This window comes from Carcharodon carcharias, chromosome 23 (assembly GCF_017639515.1).
Source record: "Carcharodon carcharias isolate sCarCar2 chromosome 23, sCarCar2.pri, whole genome shotgun sequence".
Classification (NCBI taxonomy): domain Eukaryota; kingdom Metazoa; phylum Chordata; class Chondrichthyes; order Lamniformes; family Lamnidae; genus Carcharodon; species Carcharodon carcharias.
The window spans coordinates 34,458,191-34,478,230 of record NC_054489.1 but is presented as its reverse complement, the minus strand read 5'-3'; positions in this window follow the sequence as shown (position 1 = coordinate 34,478,230).

Sequence of the window (20,040 nt, the reverse complement as noted above, 5' to 3'; positions counted from 1 at the left end):
ACAGTAAAGGAACGGTGATATTGTTCCAAGTCAGGATAGTGTGTGACTTGGAAGAGAATTTGCAGGTGATGGTGTTGCGTCTGCTGCTGTTGTCCTTCTAGGTGGTAGAGGGTATGGGTTTGGAAGGTGCAGTTGAAGGAGCCTTGGCGAGTTGCTATAGTGCATCGCATAGGCGGTATACACTGCTGCCACTGTGCTCTGGTGGTGGACGGAGGTGGATAGGGTTGTGATTGGGGGTAATTTTTATTGCTCTTTTCCTCTCCAACCAACAGACAGTTTCCTCACTTCCACAGTGTAATGTTTCTGTTTGCATGGCATCTTAATGATTTCAGTTTAAGTTAGATTGGCAGGCTAGTTCTGACTGATGCCAGATTTTAGGACAGTACTGTGCTTTGTACTGTGCTGAATAAAAATTTGAAAGAGACTCCAAATGGAATATGTAAAAGCTAACAGTGCTAAACTGCCAAGTACAGAATGATAATCCTCTAAATAGCTATAAATTTTTGACAAAATAACTAATGAAATTCTTCCTTCTTCTTTTAGAAAGATTAATGTATACCCATCAAAGAAATAACAGGTGTTATAAAACCATAATCCTATCTAATTAGCTGTTTTTCCAGTATTGAGGGAATAGGTGACTATTAGAGCATAAGTTATGCTAAGAATATTAATGGAGGTTTATTCTAATTACAGGACATAGCAATCACTGTTGTCAAACCAAACCAGGACAAAATGCACCATCCTCCTGCTCAACAGCTTAACAACACACCCCAATATGGAAGGATACACAACAAGAAATGGGAATACATCATCTGCTCTTTTGTGGGCCATGAAAGTAAAGAAAGATATACATTTATGTAGCATTTTTCATAATCTCAGAACATCCCAAAGCGCCTTACAGCCCCATTAAATTCTAAAATGCAGGAATCAGGCCATGGATGAAACTGTCACCAAAGGCTAGCAGAAACCTAATTAACATGCTAACTTTGGTACCCAACATAATTGTAAGAATGATGGGAGCCCTGAGCTCTGACATTCTCCGCAGCTGATCTGAGCAGCTGCCACCTCCCAAAGTTAAATGGCTCCTTTAGCAGTCCTTGTGGACCAGGAGAAGGAGGGGTGCACCCGCCCCCAGAACACTCAAGAAAGCCTTCAACCTTCCCCAGCCCAGATTGGCAGCCTTCCCCACCCTCTCCTTCCCGAGCACGAGTCTCTCTTCAGCCCTCCAGGTCAGACCTGAAGTTAAGGCTCCCTTCCCAGTGCTGGGTACCGCTTTTAAGTGTCTGCAGTCACAGCCACCTGCCGCAAGTGCTCGTTCCCGCCTGTTGGCCAAGCTGTCCATCCAACTGACTGTCACACAGGAGGGACTCCTTTCAGTAAGATCAACAGCACCTCCTCACCCTGACCTCGCTAGGTTCTTCCATTGATTGTGGCCTCCTCATAACTGTCAGGGCCACCATCCAATTTTCTAAGTTCTATGGCCAGAAGCTTCTTTGGAGTTGCTCCAGTTTTACATCCATAACTTCACAGGTAGTGCGGCAAGAACCCCGTGGTAGCAAGTTTTAACAGGGCTACATCATCCTTCTGCCAAGGATACAACAGCTGAACTGGAGCAGCTCCAAGGAAGCTGCCTGCCTGTATTTTTAACTAATTATTTCCTCACCATCTAATCACATGGCAAACTGCACAGCATGTGTTAAAGCTATACACTGGTCTCTCTACACAATGGCAATCCGAGGAGAACTAGCATGCATCTTGATCTGGGGATGTTTTGCGTAAGCCTGAGATGGAAGCCATTGAGCGTAAAAATCTCAAACATGAAGTGTTTTACTCTGTTGGTCAAACCGATCCCAAATGCGGCGGAAATCCACTGGGACAAAGTCTACGAGTTTAATGTAAACAATGGCTAGCATTCCCAAACATGGCCAAGGTGAAAGGGATTGACATCTTTGCCCTTGCTTAAGTCAGAAATCCCCTCCAGTACAATCCCACCATACAGTCTGGTGTTTACTCAACTGTGTGGAGAAACAGAGTCAGACTGAGGCTTAGCCATCTTGTGTTTTCTTTAGACTTGATTAACAAAGAGAATGTATGGAGGGAGTATTATAACATAACCGTGGTGATCTTTCATGTTTGGAATTCAGAACGAATCCACTTAATCCGGAAGATGTAAGAAACTTGCGCCATCGAGCTTCAATATGCTCAGCGTGTTTGAGGGGAGGCTGACAAACTGAAGCAAGCAGGAATAATATTTTGTTTCATTTAAATCGCGTTTTGTAAATGGGGCCAGACATCTGTTTGTTGAGATAAGACAGTGCATCGTGTGCATACCTGTAGCACTCTGTAAATTAGGGTGGACCTTGAAGTGACACAGAAACTAACAGAGAAATGAAAATCATTTTTTGATGGGTCCTTATCACTAGGATAAACTGTGCATAAATCACACTGGTATACGAGTCACTGTCATTCTGCTTAAAAAGAAAGTAGCACCGTTGTATAATTCACCCCATTATATTTGGAGAAGATAAAAGCATTCACAACAGTGTGATTTATATATCGAATGTTTATATTTTCATAATATACCAGACCAAGTATAGCATGAAGGGTGAGAAGGTGGAGTATCTGCTTTGAGTGTAATGAGCTCAAAATTGCTTTGGTTTGGTTTCAGTCGGGTTTACATCAAAATTCATTTTGTGTAATCACAATCATTTTTCCAAGAACCAGCAAAATAGAACATCATTGATTTTCTCTTTCGATTAATAAGTATTGCTTAATGTACTTAAGAGTAGTAACCTGGAGCACTTCTATTAATGTTAGTATGGGTTTATCGGCAAAAATAAGCATTTTTTCTTAAATGCATCCAGTCCTCCACCTGTGAATGATTTAAAAATCACCGAAAATGACTTCATAAAATACTATACTGAACCATTGAATAGTTTCATTGGTGTTATTGGTCAATTTCTTTTACACAAAACACTTTTAAAATGTGCCTACAATTGTCTATACGTGGAAGAAAGTCAACACAAGACCATTAAAAAAAAGCACTAGGTTGAATTTCTAGAGGGATGGAATTCAAAAATAGGGAAGTTATGCTAAACCTGTATTGAAACCTGGTTGAGCTCACTTAGGAGGAAGTTATTTGGAGGTGGCAGGGTCTCAAGACCCATGAGAGACTTGCATTGGTTTCTCCTCAGAAGGCCTATCAGCATTACATGCCAATCAGGAGGTTGAGGGGTAACCAGTGGACCCTCCACGGGATTAGGACACAGGGGGCGGGAAGTCTCGTCAGCTAAGAGCTGCAGGCCAATCAGAGGCCTGAAGGTCATTTGCTTAGCAGTGCCACCAGGGAGACACACCCAAGGCCTGAATCTTCGCTGGATCCCTGAACTCAGGTGACTGATGGCGAAAGCAATTTTGTGGGGTGAGGGTTGCATGGGAGGACATCATAGGGGAATTGGCAACAAGAGCAGTGAGCGGCTCCCAGCAGAAACCCCCTATTCCCGACATCGGGTCATTTGATCAGGCACTGAGCACCTTTGAATAAGGCCTTGATCACTGCCCTCACCACAGGAAACCATGAACAACCCACACAGGTTTGAGTGTCATGCTCCACACGTGGCGACAAGACCACCCATTTCTAGGCCAATAATAGCAGCAGGGGGAACAGTCATTAATTGGGCATTAATTGCCCCTTAAGGGCCTCAATTGGTGGCAGGGCAGGAAGGCCATTGACAGACCTTCCCGCCATGGACTTAATCAGTATGGAGACGGGCAGGTGGCAGGGTCCCCACCACCACCATTCCCCCCAATTAAGCGTCCTCCCACCCTCTATACTCATCATGGGGGAGAGCATAACATACCACCCTTGGAATGCTGCATGCAGCTCTGGTCACCATATTATAAAAAGGTTATAAAGGCACTGGAGAGCAAGCAAAGAAGATTTTCAATGATAATACCAGAAATGTATGGCTATACATTATCAGGAACGGATTAACAGACTGCGCTCCTTCTCTCTTGAAAAATATGCTGAGCGGTGACCTAATGGAGGTCTTTAAAATAATGCAAGGTTTTGATAGAATGGGTACAGAGAGAATGGGTGGAATATTGGCGAGGCGGTGGGGGTCTCAGACCCCACTGGAGGGCCGGTGGGAGATCTTCATCACCTATTTTAGAGAAGATCCACTGTTGGCCTTTCAAGTGCCTGAGTGGAGGAGATACGGTGGATCCCAGGGGTGGAAGTCCCACCTGAGAGCTGCCAGGCAATCAGAGACCGGCAGTCTACTGAATGGCAGTGCCACCTTGGAGGCAGGGACTGCTGCCAGTATGATACCCACGCAAGGCCTAGGATTGCTGTTGGATCCCAGGCCAGAGATGAGTAATGGCAGGAGGGGATACTGTGGACTCAAGGTGGGGGCGGTCACTGAATGAGGGGGTTGACAGCAAGGACTTGGGGTGGATTTCTGCGGTCACCAGTCCCTTACCGATGCAGGGTCCCGTGATCAGGCCTTTGATTGAGAGATCCCCCTCCAGGAGACCACAAGCAACCCTACAGCGTTTGCTTGTCATGACCCCACAAGGTGAGCCCCCCACGCCCTTCTGGGTTAATACCAGCAGTGGGGAAACAAGGCCCAAAAGTGGGCATTAATTACCCACCTAAGGGCCTCAACTGGCGCCAGGATGGGCAGGCCATCCACAGCCTTCCTGACATGGACTTAATAGGGGTGGAGGCAGGAGGATGATGGAGTCCTCATCAGTTATCTTCCCACCTGATTAAATGCTTCCGTCCCCTCCACCAAAGGGAGGGCACAAGACTCTGCTCATTGTTCCCTCTTCTGTGGATCTTCTCTAAAATAGGTGATGAAGTCTGGGAGGATGTTTAATCGGGTTAATTAATTAAAGGCCATAAACACATAGTAGTCACCAAGAAATCCAACAGGGCATTCAGAAGAAACATCTTTACCCATACAGTAGTGAGAATGTCGAACACACTACCTCAGGGAATGTCCAAAGTGCATAGTATAGATGCATTTAAGGACAGATTAGACAAGCATATGAGAAAGAAGGGAATAGATGGTCATGAAAGGTAGATTTAGCTAAGGAAAGATAGGAGGGGGTTTGAGTGGAGCGTAAAAACTGGCATGGTCTGGATGGGCTGAATGGCCTTGTTTCTGTGCCATATACCCAATGTAATACCTAATTCAATTTGAATAACCTGCCTGAACCAATGCAATCAGTGAATCTCAGCTCTGCTGGAGGAACCTGATTCGGAAAAATTGAATCTTGAACCACCGTAAGAGGCTGCAGAAAACACAAACATAATGGTTTTGACTAAAACTCACTGACATTTGAAATTCCCTGATCTTTTGCACTGGTCAGGTCAATTCTGCCCAGGTTGTATCTTGTTACTTGTGGAATTCTATCCTCAGATTTATAATCTTAAAGCATTTTAATTATGAGATATGCAGAGCTCAAAATTCAAAATTGGATGCGCCTGTCCATTTTAAGGGAATAGTGACACAGGTGCATTTAGTGAGGAGCTTCCCTTACAGCCCAGCCCTGACTGCTATCATGATTTTGGTTTCCATCACTGTGGCACAGGCACTGAGATCTCAAACTAAGCTCCTTACTTAATTACCTTGATTGAGAACCATAATAGCCAGAAATGGACCTCTCACATTATGAGCTGCAGACAGATATCTTCTAAGGAATGAGCTAAGACCCTTGTTGGGACAGAGCAGACAGGGCTAACCCTGCAGTTGACCATGTTACACGTGACCTGGAAGTGCTTAAAAGTGTCATTTGATGTCAAAAAGTTTGAAGATATTCCATTCTCCAGCATTGACATCCTCCAGGCTGAGCTCAGGAGTTCATCAGACATACTGGCCAAGAGTTTCTAGGTGCAAATTGCAGCCATTTTGAGAAGTGCTTTTCTCTTCTCTGGTTTCCACTTAAAGTAAATTGGATATCATTGAATGTAAGCCTTTCATGAACCAGCACAATTGGAAAGCATTTAAAAACTTACCTTAAAAAAATGCTTTCTAATTTATCCCTTGGCATATTTAAGAGTGGTTTCCAGTTATTGTTGATTAATACAGCTGAAAATGTGATTATCACTAAATATAAGCAGTTTTAATCCCACCAGCTGAGAGTCATTTGATTTTAAAGTAATGAAAATGATGTTTTCAAAATATATACAGAACCATGTGTTAGTAGCATTGGAGTGCATTAGTCATTTTCTTCATAAATGAAGAATCATATTACATTCAAAAGCTTTCAAAACATGTTTATGTGTGTCTTTACAACCAAAATAATCAGTTTAATTTTTAGGGCCTCCTCAAAGGCCCAAAAGCAGGCACAAATAGTGAAAACTCCCAATGCTGATGGATTCATCCCAGGAGGATGGCCAGATTTATGGGCAGGAGCCAATTGCTAGTGTGAGGTTTCTAAACTAACGCAAAAGATTACGGTAACATTATTGGCATTGAACACATTTTGCGTTTAAAATTCTGCAACCTCCTGCACCAATTTGTGCCAAAAAATAATGAGCAGAAACTTTACTCCATAATTTTTAAAAGAGCTCAGCCATTTTCTTCTCACAACTCTTGAATTTGTCAAGAAAAGCTCAAGTCAGACACATGCCAATTATTTATATTTGGCTTAGCGTAGATTCTAAAACAAAACAAGCCAGAGCCAAACCAAGCTCAGGGGAGAGAACTGTATGAAGGTATTCCCTTCATATCATGGAGTGAACCTTCCATCTGAGTCTTTGCCAGGATATGATTGCTGTTTTTTATACTTTGGAGAACATTTGTTTAAATATTTATGTCAACAATTACTTGGCTCATCGGAGGCCTTTCCAAATGCTCCTTTGTGAAGCCCTCACAGCACAGGGATTTACTTCAAGTAGGGAATTTGTTCTCAGGATGTGGGTAACGATGGCAAGGCCACATTTATTGCCCATTCCTAGTGGTGGGTTTTCACTTTCTTGGTGAATTTTCTAACAAATCAAGCTGAGAGTAACAGGAAACTGGAAAACATTCACTGCCAGTTATAGCACAGATATCACAAACAGCTCCCCTCAATCTACCCCAACTGTGTACCTCAGCTACCTCTGGAAAGCACTACCCCTCCCTACCAGAAAATGTTGACAACATTTGCTTTCAACAGAGTGCAACAGGGATGATTTGCACACAATTAGGATCATCTGCGCTCAAAAGGGACCATTTAGCCATCAGTTGACATCATCTGCACTCAAAAGCAATCATTTGGCCTTCATTTGATGTCCCAAGTAGTGATCAACTAGCATCATTAGCCATCAATAGACATCAACAGCACTTAAGCAACATCATTTGTGATCATTTAGCATCATTTAATTACATTCAAAGCACTCAAAAGCATTCATCAAAAACAGTCAGATCTTGATCATATGAGAAAATTCTAAGTTCAAGAGATCACAACAAAATTTAACTACATTTCAGACATCAGAGGACATCAGCAATATTGTCCCATGGATTTTTCTAAGTCCCTCTTGATGCAGTATGTTATGTATACATTATGTAGGTTATTTAAAATAGGGTCAGTGCACCAATCACTAGTGGGTGTGCAACACGCCTCCCTTTTCCCTGTGTCTGTCATTTTAAGAAACTCCTTTCTTTTCCAATGATAAAAGTTTTGACTCATCTTGTCCATGCCAATCAGATCCCTCTACATCTGCTGAGATACCTTGACCAATCATGTCTCCAGGGCAGTAGCCCACTGTAGTCCTAGCAAAGCCATCTCACGTCCCTAATGTGTATGGAGAGGACACATGTTCAACATTGGTTTTTTTTCTTTTCAAAACTATGGTGATGGGGCAGACATCAGTCTGGTTAATACCTCCCTTTTAAGAAATAAAAATATGTTGTGAAATGTCATTTTTCCATTTCCATATATGTATATGCAGTTTAGAATACACTTATTCCATTCCCCACAGAGAATAAATGCACTGAAATAAAATAGTTATGCACTTGGAGTAAATTCACAAGCGCATATTCCATGATTTTAATTTTTTTGTCACAAAGAGTTTTGGTCAGCATTCAAAAAAGTCCACAAAAGGTCCTGGGAAATTAATCATGGGGTGACCAATCAGAGAAAAATAGAAGCAAAATACTGCAGACGTCATAGGCCTGAAATAAAAACAGAAAATGCTGGACAAACTCAGCAGGTTCAGCAGCATTAGTAGAGAAAGAGAAATAGAGTTAACATTGCGAGTCCAATATGACTCTTCTTCAGAACGTGGAACAAAGAAAAATAGCAGCATCAAGTCTGCCGGCAGAAAACTCAAATTCCAACAAATGTGTGTACAACTTCTACAGAAAATGCTTCCCCTGACACCACCCTATTCTCCACAATGCACTGTTGCATCCTGTCTATGCCTTGTGCCTGAGGACTGCAGCTCTGGAGCTGGTAATTTAAATACTCAATGCTGTTACTGAACAAAATTCAAGCATTTTGATATGAAAGAGATATGCCATCACAGTCCTAGGTTATAAATAATTGCAATAGAGTTCCCGACAGCCTACTCAAAGAGAGGCAAGTTTTTAAAACAAAATATCAAAGCTGGTGCATTAAGTTTTAATTAGAAGCTGTATTTCTCGCTTCCTCTCCCTCCCCACTCTCCCTCTCTCTCCCCTCCCCTCTCACCCCTTGCATTCTCTCTTCCCCTCATATGTGTATGGGAGAGAGGGATGGAGGGATACAATGTGTGAATGAGAGAGAGAGAGAGAGAGAGAGAGACTGTGTGGGATACAGATCCCACATACTGAATCTCGCTGGGGTATGGCTCATAGACACTGACTATCACTGGGGTGTGAGTTCCACAGACACTGAATATCCCAAACATATTGGACAGAATTTTACGCTGATTGGACGGGCAGGTGCCTGACCCATTCGGACACAAAATCGCGCGAGATGACATCGGGCGAGCGCCCGGACGTCATCTTGCACTCGCGCGATATTTCATTCGGCGAGCGGGCTCAACAATTAAAAGATCAGTTAAGGTCATTAATGGCGCATTTGTCTTTAATTTTACGTTGTCTGTCCAACCTTACAGTTAGCAGGCGGGTGACTCGGCCAGGCGGACTTTGCATTTCCCATGAAACCTCATCCAAGAGCAGGATGAGGTTTCCATCATTAGACGAAAGAAAAATAAAAAAACTACAGACAGCATTTTGATCATGTATATGTTCAGGTGACTGATTGCGATGCTTGGACATTTTTTTTCCTGATTTTAAGAACTTTATTTAATGCTATTCAAGTCTTCACCTCCCTGAGGCAGCACTCTGCATTCAGGGAGCTTCCTGTCAGCGCTCGACCACATCTGCGCTGAGCCCGCCCTTCTCCTGCTCCCACCCCATCAGCGCTGCAGGTGATAAAATAAAGTGCAGAAAAGCTGCAAAAAATGCCCATGAAGCAGCAATGAGGCAGCAATGAGCGGCCAGCCAGCGTGAAATTGCAGTCGGTGCTGGCGGTGGCCTATTAATGCCGGGCCCACTGATTGAGCCCGCTTCCTGACCTAAGAACTCTGCTCACTGGGGAATGGGACTCCACACACACACACACTGGCCGGGATCTTATGGCCGCGCCGCAGAGAGACATGCCACAGAGGATGCGGCGAGCCGGTTAAATCTCCATTTAGTTCGGCGGGACCATAATATCCCGCCAGGTGGGAGGGGCGGTAAAACCCTGGCCACCGGAGCCCTCACTGGAGAACGGGTTCCACACACACACAACCTCACCCTCTGTCACTGCAGAGGGAGCAGCTGGCCAATGAGTGATTCTGGAGGGAAAAGTGTATGTGTGGCAGGGCCTTTTGGAACCTCATGCAATCACTCTCCCACACACTTCATGTATCACACTCACCTCAATGTCCCGAGCATTTTGAACGCTGCCTGCTGGGGTTCAATTTCAGTTGTCCATCTGAGCTGACCTGCATCTCCACCCACCCACTGATCACATTCCCATGTAGCACCTGTACCCGTCCAATACGACTGTCGTTTCACTTTCGATTTGGACAGCATGGTTTAAATTTGGTTTTGTGTGCGATTCCCCCATCTTTTCCCCTCCCCCAGCCACCCATTTCCTTTCTCCCATCACAGTTGACACCCCACCGACCCCCTACCCACCCCCACCCCCCCACCCCCCGTCTCCCAGCATCACCTTCCACATCCCCCCTGTGACCTACCAGCCACAAACCTTTTCCCTCGGGGATGTCCAGGTGAGCATGCACGTTCCCTCCCATCCCACTCCTATCCCCATTCACCTCCCTGATTTCCTCCTTCCCACCCCCAGGGTCTGTGTTTGTCTCCAAGTCTCCACCAACCACCCTTCTACCATGACCGTCAAACACTCACCCCTCCCTCCCTACCACCTCACTCTGCCCTCGGTCATTCTCACCCTTCCCTCATTCCACACCCATCCTCGGTTTGCTCCCCAGGAGGCAGTCATGAGCCCTCCCTTGCACATTCACCTGAACATTCCACCGTCCAGACCCCTTCCACCCCCAGAACCCTTTCCTCACCCCTTAGTCATCGCACACCTGCAGGAGTCCCCCAACCCACTTAGTCCCCCCACTTCCTGATTCCCTCAGAAACCCTTACTTCTTCTGCCATCCTTAGTCCTCCGACTCCTGCCTCCAGCTTCACTTCTTCCACCAGCTTTACTCCTTCCCCCTTCCCAACTTCTCCCTCCATGCTTACTCCATTCCCTCTCTGCAGCCCTTCCCCTCTCTGAATTCCTTTCCTTACATCTTCCACCCCCCTCACACCTACCTCGCCAGCTGCAATCTTCTTCCCGTTACCCCCATCTCCCCCCCCGTACTCCCTCCCCCCTCCCAACCTCCACCCCCCACATCTTCATTTCTCCACCAACCTCACCCCACCTGACACCTCGTCCTCTCCCTGTCGATCCTAGACCTTCCTCTCCCACCCCCTTGACCATAATCCCTTTTGAGCAACAATGGTGCCTTTCCACCTTCCGTGAGCTGCTTCACGGTGAAGCCATGTCCGTGAGAATCCACCCAGCGTGGGATGGACGTTCCTCCAGGGTCCCTCTGCTGGCGGGTTCCAGCATCTTCTGTTCCTCGGATGTCCGTGATGTGAGCAAAGCTGTGCCGGTAAGTCCCAAACAGTGTTTCGAGTCCGTATAACTCTTATTCGACTGGCTGATATCCCCAACATTGTTCCCAGGAGAAATCCATTAGTTTCTTTGGAAATTGACTTCTGCACGTCACACTTGTCAAGACATTCTGCACGGGCGTATTTTCCCTCTGACTTGAATGGGGGGAATGAGTCAGACGGGTTGGCCTTATAATGACATGCTGATGTATTGCAACGAAGTTCCCAATGTCCGATGGCGGGGAACACAGCCCACCACTGACAGGCTGAGTGGACGATCGCAAACTGGTTTCACGACATTATGAGACCGATTTTTGGCCTTCAACATTGTACCGCATTGTCTGTTCATACGACCGAACACACCCAACGCCAGCAGGCACTGAAAATCCCGGCCTCTGACTCTCACTGCAGCACAGGTGCCACACACACTGGTTATCACTGGGACACAGGTTCCATGGGCACTGACTCTCACTGGGGTGCAGGTTCTGTCCACACTGACTCTCGAAGAGGTATGGGTTCCATAGATACTGACTCTCAAAGGGTTTCACAGACACTGACTCTCAAGGGGTACAACTTCCACAGACACTATGTTTCACTGGGGCATGTCTGCTACACACACTGACTCTCGCTGCAGTTAGGGTTCCACACACACTGACTCTCACTGCGGTACAGGTTCCACACACACTGACTCTCACTGGGGTACAGGTTCCACACATATTGACTCTCACTGCGGTACAGGTTCCACACACACTGACTCTCACTGTGGTACAGGTTCCATACACACTGACTTTCACTGTGGTACAGGTTCCACACACACTGACTCTCACTGGGGTACAGGTTCCACACACACTTACTCTCACTGCGGTACAGGTTCCACATGCACTGACTCTCACTGGGGTACAGGTTCCACACACACTGACTCTCACTGGGGTACAGCTTCCACACACACTGACTCTCACTGTGGTACAGGTTCCACACACACTGACTCTCACTGGGGTACGGGTTCCACATACACTGACTCCTACTGGGGTACAGGTTCCACACACACTGACTCTCACTGTGGTACAGGTTCCACACACACTGACTCTCAATGTGGTACAGGTTCCACATACACTGACTCCTACTGGGGTACAGGTTCCACACACACTGACTCTCACTGGGGTACAGGTTCCATACACACTGACTCTCACTGGGGTACAGGCTCCACACACACACCGCCTCTCACTGCAGTACAGGTTCCACACACACACTGACTCTCACTGCGGTACAGGTTCCGCACACACTGACTCTCACTGCGGTACAGGTTCCACACGCACTGTCTCTCACTGCGGTACAGGTTCCACACACACTGACTCTCACTGCGGTACAGGTTCCACACACATTGTCTCTCACTGCGGTACAGGTTCCACACACACTGATTCTCACTGTGGTACAGGTTCCGCACACACTGACTCTCACTGGGGTACATGTTCCACACATACTGACTCTCACTGGGGTACAGGTTCCACACACGCTGACTCTCACCGCGGTACGGGTTCCACACACACTGACTCTCACTGTGGTACAGGTTCCACACACACTGTCTCTCACTGCGGTACAGGTTCCACACACACTGTCTCTCACTGCGGTACAGGTTCCACACACACTGACTTTCACTGGGGCATGTAACCTGCACAAGCTGACCCTGATTGCTCTATGGGTTTCACACACACTGACTCTCACAGGGTAATGGTTCAGCAGGTGCTGCGGTCTGGGTCCCATCATGAGGAGCAGTCAAGGCAGGTGAACAAAAGAGGTAGGCTTATATGGGGTTTGGGGTTGGGATGGAAGTGTGATCCATGCTGCAGGCCTGAGTCGGTGGCGGGGACGGGGGAACAGGTCCAGCCAGGGTCCCAGGTTCAGCAGCTGGTGGTGGGCCCAATTTAGTGGTAGGTGGGATGGTGCAGCAGAGTCCCAGGTCTAGTGACAGGTGGCTGGCGGTAGATCCAGGTTGGCTGTGGAGAGACAGGTAGGTGGAAGGGTGGGAGCTCTCCTGCATTCGGGCATGGTGGCAATATCCAGGTGGCAGAGGGTGGAGAAGGAGGATGCGATGGGTGAGTGGGGATGGGAGGGAATCAGGACATGGGTGAGTGTGTGGTGGGGTAGGCCTAATTATCACTTTTGATGCCTAATGAGGCTTTTGAATGCCTAATTATCATTTTTTATGCTTTGATCACTCTTGATATCAAAAGATGGCAATGAGTGCTGATACCTGAGGAAAAACACATTCCAAATTACAATTTTTGATGTCATTGCTTGTTTATTATTACCCAAAACTCAAAATCTATGGACTCCTAGACTTAGTGAATCAAAGCTCAATACTCAACAAAGAGCCCCAGCAACCAGGTAATCATAAGTAAGTGTGAATAGACACCATCCATCACCCATTGTGTAGCAATGGCTTCAAACTTCAAATCAGGCTGGGAGGACAAAAAAAAGTATTGATCATGTGATCACCTAACCAAAAACGTCTTCAGACAACAAATCTTATTACTCAAGAACCAGAGAGAAACTTACCTGTCTGAAAAAGACACAGCAAGAAATAGCAGCAGCAAAGGCAGCAATATCTATGCCTTAAAACTGGGGACTACAACATTGCAGGTTCTCTCAGCCTGTTCCTTTTCCACAAGTAACTAACTTTGTGATGTGCTTAAAATCCATCTCTTCGAGGGAATCCAGCGATGATCCTGACGTGTGACTTCAGCTATTGAAACCATCTAGACTATCCTTCAGGAGTGGAAACAGCTGCTTCACTGGGCCTATACCACATGCTTTTCCTAAGATGAGCCAAACACATGAATTACAAACTATTCTTTTGTTTATGACTTGTAATAGTTTACTATTCTCTTTGGTTATATATTTTTTTCCAAGTGTGTGTGTCGAGTGAGTGATGTAGTGTTAGACTTTCAGGGTGAATACGTGAATAAATAATCCTCTTTATTTAAACCCTCAAAACCTTGCTGCTGGTTATATAAATTGACCACACACTCAGGAGTTAAGAAACATACACATCTTTCTTTTCAAAAACGTACTTGAATCCCTTCCCAACAGCACTGTGGGTGTTCCTACAGCACATGGACTGCAGCAGATCAAGAAGGCAGTTCACTACCACCTTCTCAGAGGGCAATTAGGGTTGGGGGATAAATGCTGGCCTATCTAGCAATGCCCACATCCCATGAACAAATATAAATAACACTAATTATGGACAGGAAGGGAAGGGAATTGGGGTTTCAGTTCAGTATCATCCCTGTCTGTGACTGTGGAGAGGAACCTTCATCCATCATTCTGGCCTAGTTTTCAATCCAGGTCCCAGATGTGAAATGGCAGTTGTTTTTTCAATCATTTTTGAATTGAAATAGCATTGCTCACTGTAAGCTTTATATTGATAGTAGCATTAAACGGAGAGGACACTCAATCTAATTACTTTAAATACATGCATCTAAAGATCAATTAAAGATCAATTACTGTTGCTGAAAGAAGTCTGTCGATTGACAGCAGCTTGTAATGGGGCTCAGCTCTTCCTGACCACTGCCTCCACCACCCCCCGGAAAACGTGTTAAGATTGAGAGAGTGGATGGTGGCAGTGTTTATTAATTACACTGCCATTTTTGTCTCTCTCTTTGGTGAAATAGCCCTTTCATTAGAAACAAAACAGCCCCACCAGATCAAGGACAACTCTAAAGGCTCTTAGTTTCTGTTCAATGCAATACTAAACAACAATTAACTAAAGTACCTGAAAATATTATAAAGTATATATGAGATGTAACTTTATACATTTAATAAAAAATAAATATTTTATAAATATATTTATAATATATATTATTTAAAGTATAATATTAATTCCAACTCCAGCCTCACTGTGTCACATCCAAACATGCTGTTTTTTTCATTTTTCTGTTGGCTTTTTCCAGATTGACAATTCATTTTTGCAGATCAATACATCAGGTACTTTCAACAGTTATTAATAAATTAGGAATAATAGAATAAGTTTCTACTTAGGATACAATTGGTGATCCAGGCATCAAATTGCACTAGTTTTAAGAATTCTCCTTACCCTCTTGCCCCTTCTGCCCAAACCCATTGACATGTTGTGGAACGTAAAATCTGCCACGAACCAATGCAACCGGACAGCATTTTCAAACACAACTTTATTAAAAGGCAATCTTTTCTTTAAAAATAAATCCTTGATACATTTAGGAATGGCAACTAGATGCAGTTTGATTAATGAAGTTGAAAGTGGGTTTACCACAAAAAAAAACAAGCATTTCAAGGAGACTGTCCAGCCCGCCAATTGATCTTAAATAACGGAAAATGACTTAAAAATATATACAGCTTATTTTCCTAAAATTCTGCTCAAAAGCTTTAAAATGTGCCTAAAAAGTGTCCCTGAAAGATGGTTTAATAGTTTTCAGGACCTGCAAACAGGCAGAGTTAGTGGATGTTCTTAATTGTTGATTAGTTTGATTTGGGGCGGGACTGGTTTCGTGAACAAGACCAGCCACTAGCATGATGCTCTTAAAACTAATGCAAAAGCTTGCAGAAGTTGGGTTGCACTGACTGTAATTTGTACTTAAAATTCCATTTACAAATTCCAAAATCTAGGACACTGGATTGGCTGATTTTGGGGGTGGATTGTGCCGGAAAAAGCAATGCAACCAAGCAGAAACGTCTGCCCAAAACACTTATTTTCTCCTGAAAGTTTGCAATGAGAGGGTTCTCTGTTCCAACCTAGACTGAAATGTTACACCCCAATTATTTAGTAATTTTCATTAATTAAGCAAAAAAAATCAAAAGTTAATGCATCCAATTCTATTTAACAGTCTCCCCCATAATCAACACTCTATGATTACTGGTGAGTAATATAATAATGAGAATAATTGTGGAGGGACTTCCAAAGGTTCAGTTATTATAATAACATATTCATATGGAATAAGGATCCTGTTGCTGATGCATTTGGCAGTTATTGAGGATTACTGGATTAAACAAAAATAAGATATCAGTCAAGAAACTGTATTAGTTGAGACTGAGTCAGTAATAGTTACTAAAAAATTGGGCTAACTACATAGTTTCTTCATATTATATGGGTAATAGAATACCATCTATTCAGTTGAGGTCTATTGAAGTAGAACCAAATATTTCACAAGTCTACTAGATGGTTACTATAAGGCAGTCTTTGTAAGCCATACAAGAAACACAAGGTACAGCAAGTGGCATGTTATAGAGAGAGAGTTTTATAAGGCTTCCGTATTAAAGAGAGAACCATAAGGACTGCATGTTACACCAGAGGTCATGATGTTTTAGTAAGTGTTATAACAACGGCCTAGTGTACATAAAATGTTGTGGCTTCGGGGAAAATGTATATTCATTAAAGACATCTGAAGCTTTTTTCTCTGAAAGTTTGAAATGAAATTATGCATTAGATTTGCCTCTTTGATCCAGTTGCAGTGAGAAAATTCCCTGTGAATAATTAAGCCGAGGTCCTCTAATATCACCTTCAAGGGACCATCAGTTGCATTCTCACCACGATCTTCAAAGCCGCATTCCTTTGAACTTGTGCTGTGTTATTGTCATGGCTCCAAAAAATGCTTGAAGATCAACATTTAACCATTTAACTGTGTATAACTTGGAGGGGAACTTGGAGATTCTGGTTGTTCCTATATACTTACTGCCTTTGTACTTCTGGAAGTGGAAGTTGTGGGTTTGAGAGTTCTGCTGAAAGCCTTGGCGACTTGCTGCTATGCATCCTGTAGATTGTGCACACTCCAGCCATGGTACAATGGCAGTGGAGGGAGTGGATATTAAAGCAGGTGGATGGGGTGCGGATCAAATGGACTACTTTGTCATGAATGAAGTTCTATCTCACTCCTGACTTGTGTCTTATAAGTGGTAGAGAGGCTTTGAGGAGCCAAGAGTACCACTTGTGAAAGAATACAAAACAATGGTTATGGCCTTCTATAATAGCCACACCATTTATGGAGCTGGTGCATTTGAGTTTCTGGTTGATAATAACCTCCCAGAATGTTGATGGTGGGGGATTCAGTGATGGTACTTCCATTGAAAGTCAACGAAATTAGTTAGACTGTGCCTTGTTTTAGATGCCCGTTGCTTGGCAAATGTGTGGCATGAATATTCCATGCCACTTCTTGTCCCAAGCTGGATGTTGTTCATGCCTTGCTGTATGCGGGAAAGGACTGCTTCATTATCTGAGCAATTGTAAATGGAGCTGAACACTGCCTTATGATGGTGGGAAGGTCATTACTGAGGCAACTGAAGAGAGTGGGCCGGAGATGCTGGCCCAAGAATTCTTGCAACAATTTCCTATGGCTGAGATGAGCTTCCAACAACCATAGCCGTCTTCCTTTATGCAAGGTATGACTTCAGCCACTGGAGAGATTTTCCCCGATCCCCATTGACTACAGATTTACTAGGGCACCATGCTGCCACATTTGGTCAAATGCTATGATGTTAAGGGTAGTAATGCTTACTTTCTCCTCTAGAATTCAGCTCTTGTGATAAAGTCTGGAGCTGAGAGGCCCTGGAGTGAATACAAATTGAGCAATGGTGAAAAGATCATTATGTATATGATGACTATGTTTCATGGTAAATAGTGTCTTAGAGTCATTACAGCGTAGAAAGGGGCTATTCAGCTCATCAAATTCAGGCCCCTGCTCTAGCCCTGTGGCCCTGCATGTTTATTTCCCTTACATGGTGATCGTACCAAAGTTTTCCATCTGTTTTCAATGATATCCCCTGCATGCTTCTGTTTGTACCCTTACCCCTCCTGGAGGCTGAGTTAAGAATATACAATATTAATGTCCTAGAACATAAAAACTGTGAAACTCCTAACATTCCTCATTTTTCCTTCACCTCACAGCAGCAATTGGACAGGGAGGATGACCGCCTCAAAACAGCGTGAAAGGTGATTAGGTACTAGTGTTGCAAACTGGGGAAGGAAATATGATTAGAACAATGGACAAGCAGAAACCAGTATGTTCCTTCAAGGTAAGACAGAAAACAGACCAACAAAGCAAAAGGACCATTAATCTAAATTAATAAAAAGTAAATTTAAAACAGTTAAATAATAAAACCTTGACACAAAAAGATGGTATAATCAAAGAAATTAAAGGCATTAAACTTGTGGTCATTTGCTAGGCTGGGTGAGCTGCATGCTACAAATGAGCCTTAATGGGTCAAATAACCATTCTTGTACCTGAATTTAATTTCTTATGTTCTTAATGTTGTAATATGCCTTAAAGTGATAGCATGCTGTTGTGCTTTTAAGGGATAGCAGCATGCCGTCGCCTTAAGGGAAGTGTGTCATATAGTCCAGCCTTAGTTTCACTTGAGCCTGGAGCAGGACACAGCAGACACACTTCTCTTAAAGTGATGGCATGCTACTATCCCTTAAAGGCATTTTACAACATTTAATCCCACTACCGTTAAATACAATTTCTTGATTTATCTTGTCTTTTCCCCTCCTGTTGTCAATATTTCTGGTGTCCTGTACTATGGGCCTTGACCCTTCAATTAGCTTAGTCAATACAGTCCACCTCTGATCATTCAAAGTCTGGCTTTTGTACTAGCATCCTGATTTATCCAATAACTCGAATTGAGCAATGTAAATTACATGGTCAAATGGGAATTTAAGAATTGAATTATTAGATCATTTGAATTAAATGATTGAATAAAATTGTTTGAAAAAGAAATCTTGATCCAATCAACCTTCAAAAAATAAGTACATTTGCCAACTAACCACCACCTCACTGCATATATATTATTTAATGAAGTAATAATGGACAAATAGGAGTGAAGCAAAGAGTAATTATAAAAGAGGCAACTTGACTGAAGTATGCAAACTCATCTTGAATACTTCAAATAAGGCTCGTATTTTAAGTAAAGGCTATGGCAATAGTGTAGAACTAACTGGTTTAAGAGAAGATCATGTATTATAAATATCATGCAAATTTTGAAGGCTAACAGATCTGCCATTGATCTTGTGCATGTTTTTTTTTTAAATCCATTCGCAGGATGTGGGTGTTGCTGGCAGGGCCAGTACTTCTTGCGCATTCCTAATTGACTTGAGATGGTGGTGGTTAGCTGTTTTCTTGAATACAACTGAGTAGCTTGCTATAGGCCATTTCAGAGGGAAGTTAAGAATCAATCCTGGGCAGAGTCATCTGCCTGTCGGGGGTGGTGGGGGGTGCTGGTTGGAAGTGGGCGAGGGCGGGCGTGGGGCCGATCACGGCCCGCAATCGCCTGCGCGCCTCCATTTTATGTGGGCGGGCCAATTAACACCCGCCCAGTGTGACACGTGCCCGCTGGAGCTCAGTGCTACCTGTGTGGGCCGGGGGGAGGAGGAAGAGTCGGGGCCTGTGCTCTTTCATGCATGCACGCGAAAGAGCGGAGAAATCTCCCTGAGGCATAGAGCTGCCTTAGGGAGATTTAGTTCAATTTGAAACTTTAAAATAAAGAAAGATTGAAATTATTTAGACATGTCCCCTCGTGTGACAGTGTCACATGAGCTGGGACATGTTTATGAAATGCATAAAAAATATTTATTAATTTAATAAACCTTCATGAAACTTCATCCCGCACATGGATGAAGATTCACAGAAAACGCGAAGGCCGCTTGGGCTCTTCGCCTGCCCGCCAACCTTAAGGGTGGACGGGTAGCCCTGTCAGTTAGCTCAATTGATTTATTAATGGCTTTAGCAGGCCTTTGACAGTTTGGTGGGCACGCCCAGCCGTTTCCAGCGCACGCCCGCTGAAGGGAAAATCGGAATGCCGTGCCGTGATGTCGGGACGTAAGCCCGATGTCACCGCGCATCATTTTACTCATCGGTGTGCA